Here is a 13,481-nt window from a genome sequence, read left to right on the forward strand (position 1 = left end):
ATTTTTTACCCGCCAGTGAGAGGTTGTATGTGTGAACCCGGTACAAAGAGCTCCTATCTCTCAGAGAATGAGTCTGATCTCTGGAGGCTAGAGTGGCAGACCTGGAGGAGCTAAGGCAGACAGAGAGGTATATAAATGAGTCCTTCAAGGACATAGGGACCAAGTCCCAACACCAGTCTGGAAACCTTGCTGCTGCTTTGAAGAAGGAAGGTCTCCTGGTCAGAGACCATCCACCTGGTGCAGCAGAAAATGATCCTGTAGCAAGGACCTGCTCTCCAGATGGAGACTCATCCTCTCGCACCAAGGATGTGTCTCCCAGGGCTACTGCCCAGTAGGGAAGGGTTAGGTCGGCCGTCATAGTTGGAGATTTGATTATTAGAATTGTAGACAGCTGGGTGGATGGTGGGCATGCGGATTGCCTAGTAACATGCCTACCTGGTGTGAAGGTGGCGGACCTCACGCATCACCTAGATAGAATTTTAGACAGTATTGGGGAGGAGCCGGCTGTTGCGGTACATGTGGGCAAAAATGACATAAGAAAATGTGGAAGGGAAGTTCTGGAAGCCAAATTTAGGCTCTTAGGTAGAAAGCTGAAATCCAGAACCTCAGGGTAGCATTCTCTGAAATGCTCCCTGTTCGATGTGCAGGTCCCCAGAGGCAGGCAGAGCTCCGGAGTCTCAATGCATGGATGAGAAGATAGTGCAAGGAGGAGGGATTCAGTTTTGTAAGGAACTGGGGAACCTTTTTGGGAAGGGGGAGTCTTTTCCGAAGGGATAGGCTCCACCTTAACTAGGGTAGAACCAGGCTGCTGATGTTAACCTTGAAAAGGAGATAGGGCAGCTTTTAAATTAAATGAAAAGGGAAATCCGACAGTCACTCAGCAGCACATGGTTCAGAGGGAGATATCTTCGAAAGATATTAATGAAGCATTAGAGTTAGGGCATCGCAACAGAGAGGTTCCAATAATAAGAAAAGTAGTCCAAGTGCCTATGATTAAAGACTCACCTGAGCTAAAAGATTCCAATTTATCCCTGTCATCTGAAAAGCAGAATGTTAATACAAACAAAAAACATACTATGAAATGATTGTATGCTAATGGAAGAAGTCTAAGAAGTAAGATGGGAGAGTTAGAGTGTATAGTAGTGAACGATGACATAGACGTAACTGGTATCTCAGAGACATGGTGGAAAGAGTATAATCAATGGGATAGTGCTATACCAGGGTACAAATTATATTGCAATGATAGAGAGGAGCAACTTGGTGGCGGGGTGGCACTTTATGTCCAGGATTGCATAGAGATAAAGATCCTGCAAGAGACTAAGGGGTAGATTTTTAAAGGTGCATGGGTGCTTCCTGGTGCACACACATGAACGCGCCAATTTTATAACATGTACGTGCTGGCGCGTACATGTGCGCCACATTTTGTGATCCATGCACATATGAGTGGTTGGCATACGCAAGGCGGGGGAGACTTCCGCAATTTTCACGTGGCAACACATCCCATCCTTCCCCAGTTCCCTCCCAGGATGCTCCAATTACGGAGTGGACTGGGAGGGAACTTCCCTACCCCCACTACCTAACCTCCCTTCCCCTTCTCCTCTCCTCCCCCAGCCCACCCCTTGCAGGAAGGCCATCACTTGTGCTCAAACCGGCCTTTATGCGAGTTGTTGCATAGGAGGTGGATCCTTAGGGCTGAGGAGGGGTTGACACAACCTGTAGGCGAGGGCCTACAGGTCCCCACCGTTAGCAGGCAGAGTCAGCTGAAGCTGGAGGCCACTGGAGCTTCACCTATTCCAGCCCACATTCTCCTCAAGTTGAGCCTTCGGGTGCTGGGGCCGGCAGGACTTAGGTCGGGCCTCAAGATTAAGTACAGGTAGTAGATGGTTCAGCCCAGAGACTGCAGCCAGCAGATAGTGTGGTCCTATCCTGGACGGGATATGGATCAGGAACTCAAGCACCAAGGAACAAGAAGGAACTGAAGGTGCCTGAGCAAAGGGAGGCCCAAGCCTTAATAGTCCATGTCCAGAGGATAGGGACAGAGGCATCACTGTCAAGCTTGAATGGAAGCTGGCAGCACTTGGAAGGTGGAGCAAGCAACGTGGAACTCTGGACTCAAGAACGTCTGAGGCAAAGTCATTCGTAGCAATGGTCAAGGAATGGAGAAGGCAGGCATGGTCAGATGTAGCAATGGTCAAGGCACTGAGAAGGCAAGTGCGGTCAGACGTAGCAATGATCAAGGCACAAAGAAGGTAGGTGCGGTCAGACATAGCAATGATCAAGGCACAAAGAAGGCAGGTGCGATCAGACATAGCAATGGTCAAGGCATGGAGAAGGCAGGTGTGGTCAGACATAGCAATGGTCAAGGCATGGAGAAGGCAAGCATGGTCAGATATAGCAATGGTCAAGGCATGGAGAAGGCAGGTGTGGTCAGATGTAGCAATGGTCAAGGCACAGAGAAGGCAGGCGAGTCAGATGGAGCAATGGTCAAGGCACAGAGAAGGCAGGCGAGTCAGATGGAGCAATGGTCAAGGCACAGAGAAGGCAATGGTCAGAACCAGAAAGTCAATCAGCACACAGACGAGATGAATACGGAACAGGAACCAGTAACTTGGAGAAACAGGAACACAAAGCAAGGCTCACGGAAAAGCGAGTATGAGGAAACCTGGAACAGGTGACCAAGGAGACCTGTTGCAAAGGCAACGCTTCAGTGCGAGGCCTGAGCATTTAAGCGCCGAGGGAACTGATGTCAGCATCTGGGTCCACGGCCAGGTTCTCGCCGCAGGCCCTTTAAAGGTTTCACTGGTGCATGCGCATCCCTAGGGAGGAGTGTGGCGCTGCCGGCGGCATTTCTCTGCAAACCCCGCGGAGAGGCCCGATGCATGGAGGCATCCTGACTGGAGGTCCCGGGAAGTGGAGCAGGGCCGGAGGTGCTAGTGGAAGTCCGAGGTCGGGACTAGCGGCCCACTGCCACCAGCGACAAGGAGCTGGAGCCTGAAGTTTGTGTAGAGAGGTGAGAGGGCCCCCCCACGGGGCTGCCATGGGTGGTGAGCATAACACGCATGGCTGGGCCTTGTGAAAAATTGGCTCGGTGTGTGCAAGGCCCGGCCACATGTGTAAAGGTCAGATTTTACGTGCACAGCCAATTTAAAATCTACCCGTAAATGCCAAATCGATTCTTTATGGGTAGAAATCCCTTCTGTGTTGGCGAAGAGTATAGTGATAGGAGTATACTACCTTCCACCTGGCCAAAATGATGAGATAGACAGTGAAATGCTAAGAGAAATTAGGGAAGCTAACCAAATTGGTAGTGCGGTAATAATGGGAGATTTCAATTACCTAGTGCAAAAATTGTGGAAATCAAAACATAATAAGTTTTAGCCTAAGAAGGTGTCAGCAAGCCTGACGTTATATGTCCTCATAACAGACACTAACCGGTCTACTCAATCATCCACCTTCATCATTTTTTAATGCTTTAATATTCCAAAAAGTATTTTCACAGAATTTTTCTTAGAATTTTTTCTTTTAACTAAAAATGTCCTCCATGGAATTCATAGAACAGCAGACTCTTAACAAACGACTATTTCGTATTGCCCATTCCAAAAGAGTGTCAGCATGAGAAATGGTACGAATTGAACGACAGAATAACTTTTGTAATGTAAACCATTGTATATCCGGTGAAGTAGAATTAACAGAGGTAGCAAAGGAGGATGGTTTCTCCAAAAGAACTTGCAGGTCGGCGTCAGAAAAACTCAAAGTCTTCAAAGGAATAATGGTTTCAGCCTCCATGACTCAGAATCGTGGAACACAATACACAAACTGGGAGTCAATAGATAACCACAAAAGTAATCTAGTGCAAAAATTGTGGAAATCAAAACATAATAAGTTTTAGCCTAAGAAGGTGTCAGCAAGCCTGACGTTATATGTCCTCATAACAGACACTAACCGGTCTACTCAATCATCCACCTTCATCATTTTTTAATGCTTTAATATTCCAAAAAGTATTTTCACAGAATTTTTCTTAGAATTTTTTCTTTTAACTAAAAATGTCCTCCATGGAATTCATAGAACAGCAGACTCTTAACAAACGACTATTTCGTATTGCCCATTCCAAAAGAGTGTCAGCATGAGAAATGGTACGAATTGAACGACGGAATAACTTTTGTAATGTAAACCATTGTATATCCGGTGAAGTAGAATTAACAGAGGTAGCAAAGGAGGATGGTTTCTCCAAAAGAACTTGCAGGTCGGCGTCAGAAAAACTCAAAGTCTTCAAAGGAATAATGGTTTCAGCCTCCATGACTCAGAATCGTGGAACACAATACACAAACTGGGAGTCAATAGATAACCACAAAAGTAATCTAGTGCAAAAATTGTGGAAATCAAAACATAATAAGTTTTAGCCTAAGAAGGTGTCAGCAAGCCTGACGTTATATGTCCTCATAACAGACACTAACCGGTCTACTCAATCATCCACCTTCATCATTTTTTAATGCTTTAATATTCCAAAAAGTATTTTCACAGAATTTTTCTTAGAATTTTTTCTTTTAACTAAAAATGTCCTCCATGGAATTCATAGAACAGCAGACTCTTAACAAACGACTATTTCGTATTGCCCATTCCAAAAGAGTGTCAGCATGAGAAATGGTACGAATTGAACGACGGAATAACTTTTGTAATGTAAACCATTGTATATCCGGTGAAGTAGAATTAACAGAGGTAGCAAAGGAGGATGGTTTCTCCAAAGAACTTGCAGGTCGGCGTCAGAAAAACTCAAAGTCTTCAAAGGAATAATGGTTTCAGCCTCCATGACTCAGAATCGTGGAACACAATACACAAACTGGGAGTCAATAGATAACCACAAAAGTAATCTAGTGCAAAAATTGTGGAAATCAAAACATAATAAGTTTTAGCCTAAGAAGGTGTCAGCAAGCCTGACGTTATATGTCCTCATAACAGACACTAACCGGTCTACTCAATCATCCACCTTCATCATTTTTTAATGCTTTAATATTCCAAAAAGTATTTTCACAGAATTTTTCTTAGAATTTTTTCTTTTAACTAAAAATGTCCTCCATGGAATTCATAGAACAGCAGACTCTTAACAAACGACTATTTCGTATTGCCCATTCCAAAAGAGTGTCAGCATGAGAAATGGTACGAATTGAACGACGGAATAACTTTTGTAATGTAAACCATTGTATATCCGGTGAAGTAGAATTAACAGAGGTAGCAAAGGAGGATGGTTTCTCCAAAAGAACTTGCAGGTCGGCGTCAGAAAAACTCAAAGTCTTCAAAGGAATAATGGTTTCAGCCTCCATGACTCAGAATCGTGGAACACAATACACAAACTGGGAGTCAATAGATAACCACAAAAGTAATCTAGTGCAAAAATTGTGGAAATCAAAACATAATAAGTTTTAGCCTAAGAAGGTGTCAGCAAGCCTGACGTTATATGTCCTCATAACAGACACTAACTGGTCTACTCAATCATCCACCTTCATCATTTTTTAATGCTTTAATATTCCAAAAAGTATTTTCACAGAATTTTTCTTAGAATTTTTTCTTTTAACTAAAAATGTCCTCCATGGAATTCATAGAACAGCAGACTCTTAACAAACGACTATTTCGTATTGCCCATTCCAAAAGAGTGTCAGCATGAGAAATGGTACGAATTGAACGACGGAATAACTTTTGTAATGTAAACCATTGTATATCCGGTGAAGTAGAATTAACAGAGGTAGCAAAGGAGGATGGTTTCTCCAAAAGAACTTGCAGGTCGGCGTCAGAAAAACTCAAAGTCTTCAAAGGAATAATGGTTTCAGCCTCCATGACTCAGAATCGTGGAACACAATACACAAACTGGGAGTCAATAGATAACCACAAAAGTAATCTAGTGCAAAAATTGTGGAAATCAAAACATAATAAGTTTTAGCCTAAGAAGGTGTCAGCAAGCCTGACGTTATATGTCCTCATAACAGACACTAACTGGTCTACTCAATCATCCACCTTCATCATTTTTTAATGCTTTAATATTCCAAAAAGTATTTTCACAGAATTTTTCTTAGAATTTTTTCTTTTAACTAAAAATGTCCTCCATGGAATTCATAGAACAGCAGACTCTTAACAAACGACTATTTCGTATTGCCCATTCCAAAAGAGTGTCAGCATGAGAAATGGTACGAATTGAACGACGGAATAACTTTTGTAATGTAAACCATTGTATATCCGGTGAAGTAGAATTAACAGAGGTAGCAAAGGAGGATGGTTTCTCCAAAAGAACTTGCAGGTCGGCGTCAGAAAAACTCAAAGTCTTCAAAGGAATAATGGTTTCAGCCTCCATGACTCAGAATCGTGGAACACAATACACAAACTGGGAGTCAATAGATAACCACAAAAGTAATCTAGTGCAAAAATTGTGGAAATCAAAACATAATAAGTTTTAGCCTAAGAAGGTGTCAGCAAGCCTGACGTTATATGTCCTCATAACAGACACTAACCGGTCTACTCAATCATCCACCTTCATCATTTTTTAATGCTTTAATATTCCAAAAAGTATTTTCACAGAATTTTTCTTAGAATTTTTTCTTTTAACTAAAAATGTCCTCCATGGAATTCATAGAACAGCAGACTCTTAACAAACGACTATTTCGTATTGCCCATTCCAAAAGAGTGTCAGCATGAGAAATGGTACGAATTGAACGACGGAATAACTTTTGTAATGTAAACCATTGTATATCCGGTGAAGTAGAATTAACAGAGGTAGCAAAGGAGGATGGTTTCTCCAAAAGAACTTGCAGGTCGGCGTCAGAAAAACTCAAAGTCTTCAAAGGAATAATGGTTTCAGCCTCCATGACTCAGAATCGTGGAACACAATACACAAACTGGGAGTCAATAGATAACCACAAAAGTAATCTAGTGCAAAAATTGTGGAAATCAAAACATAATAAGTTTTAGCCTAAGAAGGTGTCAGCAAGCCTGACGTTATATGTCCTCATAACAGACACTAACCGGTCTACTCAATCATCCACCTTCATCATTTTTTAATGCTTTAATATTCCAAAAAGTATTTTCACAGAATTTTTCTTAGAATTTTTTCTTTTAACTAAAAATGTCCTCCATGGAATTCATAGAACAGCAGACTCTTAACAAACGACTATTTCGTATTGCCCATTCCAAAAGAGTGTCAGCATGAGAAATGGTACGAATTGAACGACGGAATAACTTTTGTAATGTAAACCATTGTATATCCGGTGAAGTAGAATTAACAGAGGTAGCAAAGGAGGATGGTTTCTCCAAAAGAACTTGCAGGTCGGCGTCAGAAAAACTCAAAGTCTTCAAAGGAATAATGGTTTCAGCCTCCATGACTCAGAATCGTGGAACACAATACACAAACTGGGAGTCAATAGAAACCATCCTCCTTTGCTACCTCTGTTAATTCTACTTCACCGGATATACAATGGTTTACATTACAAAAGTTATTCCGTCGTTCAATTCGTACCATTTCTCATGCTGACACTCTTTTGGAATGGGCAATACGAAATAGTCGTTTGTTAAGAGTCTGCTGTTCTATGAATTCCATGGAGGACATTTTTAGTTAAAAGAAAAAATTCTAAGAAAAATTCTGTGAAAATACTTTTTGGAATATTAAAGCATTAAAAAATGATGAAGGTGGATGATTGAGTAGACCGGTTAGTGTCTGTTATGAGGACATATAACGTCAGGCTTGCTGACACCTTCTTAGGCTAAAACTTATTATGTTTTGATTTCCACAATTTTTGCACTAGATTACTTTTGTGGTTATCTATTGACTCCCAGTTTGTGTATTGTGTTCCACGATTCTGAGTCATGGAGGCTGAAACCATTATTCCTTTGAAGACTTTGAGTTTTTCTGACGCCGACCTGCAAGTTCTTTTGGAGAAACCATCCTCCTTTGCTACCTCTGTTAATTCTACTTCACCGGATATACAATGGTTTACATTACAAAAGTTATTCCGTCGTTCAATTCGTACCATTTCTCATGCTGACACTCTTTTGGAATGGGCAATACGAAATAGTCGTTTGTTAAGAGTCTGCTGTTCTATGAATTCCATGGAGGACATTTTTAGTTAAAAGAAAAAATTCTAAGAAAAATTCTGTGAAAATACTTTTTGGAATATTAAAGCATTAAAAAATGATGAAGGTGGATGATTGAGTAGACCGGTTAGTGTCTGTTATGAGGACATATAACGTCAGGCTTGCTGACACCTTCTTAGGCTAAAACTTATTATGTTTTGATTTCCACAATTTTTGCACTAGATTACTTTTGTGGTTATCTATTGACTCCCAGTTTGTGTATTAGATTTCAATTACCCCAATATTGACTGGGTAAGTGAAACATCAGGACATGCTAGAGGGATAAAGTTCCTGGATGGAATAAATGACAGTTTTATGGAGCAATTGGTTCAGGAACCAACGAGAGAGTGAAGAATTTTAGATCTAATTATCTGTGGAGTGCATGATTTCCTAAGAGAAGTAACGGTGGTGGGGCCACTTGGCAATAATGATCATAATTTGATCAAATTTGAATCACTGACTGGAAGGGGGACAGTAAGTAAATCCACAGTTCTAGCACTAAACTTTCAAAAGGTAAACTTGATAAAATGACAAAATAGTTTAAAAAAAACTGAAAGTTGCAGCTTCAGAGGTTAAGAGTGTGTAACAAGTGAGGATATTGTTAAAAAATACCATCTTAGAAGTGCAATCCAGATGTATTCCACGCATCATGAAAGATGGAAGGAAGGTCAAATGATTGCCAGCATGGCTAAAAATTGAGGTGAAAGAGGCAATTTTAGCCAAAAGATCTTCATTCAAAAATTGGAAGCAGGATCCTTCAGAAGAAAGTAGGATAAAGCATAAGCATTGGCAGTTAAATGTAAGACATTGATAAGAGTGGCTAAGAGAGAATTTGAAAAGAAGTTGGCATAGAGGCAAAAACTCATAATAAAAGCTTTTCTAAATATGTCCAAAGCAGAAAGCCTGCGAGGGAGTCGGTTGGACCGTTAGATGACTAAGCAGTTAAAGGGGCACGTGGGGAAGATAAGGCCATCATGGAAAGACTAAACAAATTCTTTCAATTAATTTGTAATCTATCATTAAATCATTCATTGTAAATGAAGACTGGAAGGTGGCTAATGTAACCCTGATATTTGAAAAGTGCTCAAGGGTGATCTGGGAAACTATGGACTAGTGAGCCTGACTTCAGTGCTGGAAAAAATTGTGGAAACTGTTATAAAGATAAAATCACAAAACATTTAGATAGATATGGTTTAATGGGACACAAACAGCACGGATTTACCCAAGGGTAGTCTTGCCTCACAAATCTCCTACATTTTTTGAAGAGGTGAATAAAACAGTGGAGCGCTTCAGGGATCTGTACTTGGACAAGTGCTTTTTAATATATTTATAAATTTTCTGGAAAGAGGTATGACAGGTGAGGTGCTCAAATTTGCAGAAGACACAAAATTATGCAGAGTAAAATCTCAAGCAGATTGTGATAAATTGCAGAAGGACCTTGTCAGACTGGAAGATTGGGCTTCCAAATGGCAGATTAAATTTAACATGGACAAGAGCAAGGTGATGCATATAGGGAAAAATATCCCTTGCTGTAGTTACACAATGTTAGGTTCTTTCTTAGGAGTTACCACCCAGGAAAGAGATCTAGGTGTCATAGTGGATAATACATTGAAATCGTTGGCCCAGTGTGCTGTGGCAATCTCAAAAGCAAACAGAATGTTAGGAATTATTAGGAAGGGAAGGGCAAATAAAACTGAATTTCATAATGCTTCTGTATTGCTTTATGGTGAGACCGCACCTTGAATACTGTGTGTATTTCTGGTCACTACATCTCAAAAAACATATAGTTACACTGGAGAAAGTGCAGAGAAGGGTGACCAAAATGATAAGGGGCATGGAATGGCTCCCCTATGAAGAAAGACTAAAGAAGTTAGGGCTGTTCAGTTTGGAGAAGGGACAACTGAGGGAATATGTGATAGAACTCTACAAAATCATAAAATGACTTGAACAGGTTAATGTAAATCAGTTATTTACTCTGTTTCAGATAATATAAGGACTAGGGGGGCAGTCCATGAAGTTAGCAAGTAGCACATTTAAAACAAATTCAGGAAAATTCTTTTTCACTCAGTGCATAGTTAAGCTCTGGAATTCATTACCAGAGGATGTGGCTATGGCAGTTAGTGTAATTGGGTTTAAAAATGGTTTGGATAAATTCCTAGAATTAAAATCCATAAACTGCTATCAATCAATAAGGATTAGTAGCTTGGGATTTATTTAATGTTTGGGTACTTGCCAGGTACTTGTAGCCTGGATTGGCCACTGTTGGAAACAGGTTGCAGGGCTTGATGGACCCTTGGTCTGACCCAGGATGGCATATCTTATATTTTTATGTTCTTACATAAATGGAAATCTCTGTATGAAGTGGGTAGCCATTTAGTAGAGAAGGTGTGCTTCACCCCCCAAACAATGCAACATTCTGTTGATAATTTACATTTACCTCATGGGCCCAAAGTGAAAGAACACAGCCACTAGAAGGAGATACACAATTATCCTTACACTAAATCAGTAGCTCGATATTGCAAAATGTAAAGCAATAATTTGGAACAGATTTTTTAAGTTGAATTAATTTTCCCCAAAGTAACACACAAAAACCAACTTTCAAGTGTCTTAAGGATGTTGAATGAAAACAAATTAGCCTATCTAGGAAGGATGACAAAGTGAGACACAACTGTTCTAGTGGCATGAATAACAGGACTGTTTTTTTACACACTGCTACTTCATTACTTGCTAATCTTTTTTTTCCGGGCAGTGAGTGAGCACCACTATTTTATACAATTATTTAAGAAATTGTTAACAGCAAGGCCTTTTTTCATTGTACTTTGATATGTTAAAGTGTGCCTTTCTTCACATAAATTTCCTTTCTCCTTGAAAATATGAAGGGATGTGCAGTCAGAAAATTTTTGGTTTTGTATTTGTTAAAGTGTTTTTTCTATTTTTTTTGTACTTGCTTTATTTTTATTTCTATTTAGTGTGCACTAAAAATAGTCTGCACTAAATAAAAAATAGTGCATGCTAAATCTATTTAGCGCACACTGTTTTGACTTAGTATGCATTATTTTGATTTAGTGCACATAAAAAAATGAATATATAACACATCTGCATCCCTACAAGAAATAGAAGGATGGTTCAGGGAATGATTTAGAAGGAAAAATGTTTCTTAAAGAAATGTTTTATCTTTTCCAAATCTCTACTATGCAGCTTTACATTCCTATTGGTAGACACTTTTAAGGTCCTCTGCTAGAAGGCCAATGATTAAAGTAGTTATTTTGGGGGTGTACAAAGTGGGAATAGTCTTCTGGCATCTGAAATATTTGAAAAAGTTCATAGGGGACATAGGAGAAGGAACAAGTTCATTATTACCATCTTCACTTTAGTAAAATGAGGAAGAAGTGGGTAGGCCTGGTGACTCAGTGGCAGTGCTGAGCACTACTATGCAGTGAGACCTAGGTTCAAATCCCAGGATTTGTTGGAACTAGTGAGAAGTCCCAATAATCCTGTAATGATAACATATATTGGCCTGTTTTAGGGCTATGACTGTAGTGTCTTGGAAGGAGCCCAGGTCCCCAGGCAAAAACTGATGCTGCAATAACTGGTCTAAGTTGTGAGGGGATATAAAATAACCCCCAGATAGTTGCCATGAGATTTATAGATGCCTATCAGAATCTTGAAGATGTCAGCTATATTTTTCTCTGTAATCATTTTTCGTGATATTGATCCATTTCATCTGGCACTATTTGCTTTACTTCTGATGCCATGTTATGTTCCTTTTAGCCTGCTTAGTCTTTGATTTATTTGGAGTAAAGAAAGAGACTGAAAACATGTTATTCTTAAGCCATCTATTCATTCAGTGGTGCAAGGAATGAAATCTTGGGGAAAAACCTGCAAAAATTGTCCTGGATAAGAAGAGATATCTTACAAGTAGCAACACTGTGGCTGGCAGCTGGAATACATCCTTGGCAGTAGGGGGTGTGCATTCATTTTAAAAAACATGAAAAATGCAGGAAAACACACTCTTTTCTTTCATGTCAAAATGAAATGAAAAGAAAAACCCAACAGATTTGTTAGGCTTTTCCTATCATTTCAGAATGCACCCCCCCTGCCACCACCAAATTCTCCCCACCGCCATCACTGCAATAAAAAAATCACACATTCCTCTGGTTGTCCCCATCTCTCCATCCTTCTTACCCCTTCTCGGGGTTAAAATAAGTCAAAACTGGGAATGAGTTCTCCCCAATCGCTCCTGCTCCACCAGATCAACTTTCAAATGGTGCCAGCTGACTCTGAGGTTGGCACCATTTTATTTTGCTGCTGATATATAACCATACAAACAAAATGGTGCCAATCTCAGTACCGGCCGGAGTCATTTTGATAACGGGACCCAGAGGCACAGGAATGACTGGGGATCGCTCTTGCCTAATTTCAATTTATTTGACATAGTGGAAGGGGTAAATTGAGTACAAGGAGGGTAGGAGGATAAGGAAGGCCTATGGGGAGGGGGTTAACTTGTATATTTTGGCAGGGTTGGGGGATTTTGCAGCAGGGGCAGAGTGGGGAAACCAGCCCCTTTGTTTCTTTGGTTTTTATTTTCATTTTTAAAAAACTCTTTATTTTGTTTCAATTAAATGACAAGAAACAAAATAAAAATTGAATGAAATGAACCCCCCCCCCCCCTCATCCCAGAAAGAAACAAAATTATTTCTCATGCACATCCCTATTCGGCACTGTGGACAGGAATAACATGACTGACTGGATAGCTCAATTGGTCTTTTTCTGCTCTCATCTACTGTTACTATACCTCTCCATCCCATGTAAAATCTTGAGTGTATCTGAGGCTGAGGAAGATTTGGGAGCAATCTCCAAACCACAGGAATTTAAATGTGTTGGGGCAGTGATGCAGGCTTCAGAGAGAAGTTGATAATTACAGAAATAACCATCAACAAAAAGTGCAAAGAAAACCGAGTTTGAAATTTGTGGTTATTAAACTGGGCAATAATTCTGATGGAAGTACAAGCGACGCACCACCAGGTGAAATGAAATCAAGCTTATAACAATTCTTAACACATCCAAAGTCCATGATGCAGACCTGACATACTGTTGGGTGGACACCACTGGTTCCAATATAGGACCTAGCTTTGGATCTCCATTTTCTGGGCCAGGAAATCTATCCATCAAGATAATAAACCACAGTTGTCAAAAATAGCAAAAAAAAGCAGCAGTGTGTGAAAACCACCCACGTCTAATGAAGAGGGAAGCTGGTTGGAACTTCATTTTTGCTTTGCGTAATGAAAAAGAATATAATTTTGCTGGTAACGCTGAGAAAATGAGTTTGATTATTTTTTTTTTTTTTATGCTGTAGCCTCCTCATGGAA

At 40.2% G+C, this 13,481-nt stretch overlaps 1 protein-coding gene across 1 annotated transcript in view; it reads right to left on the minus strand.

Moving 5' to 3' along the window:
- The window catches only part of CACNA1B (calcium voltage-gated channel subunit alpha1 B), a 1,161,590-nt gene that overhangs the window by 66,726 nt on the left and 1,081,383 nt on the right, over window positions 1-13,481 (minus strand). The window lies entirely within an intron of this gene.

The sequence above is a fragment of the Rhinatrema bivittatum genome, chromosome 8 (assembly GCF_901001135.1).
Source record: "Rhinatrema bivittatum chromosome 8, aRhiBiv1.1, whole genome shotgun sequence".
Lineage (NCBI taxonomy): Eukaryota > Metazoa > Chordata > Amphibia > Gymnophiona > Rhinatrematidae > Rhinatrema > Rhinatrema bivittatum.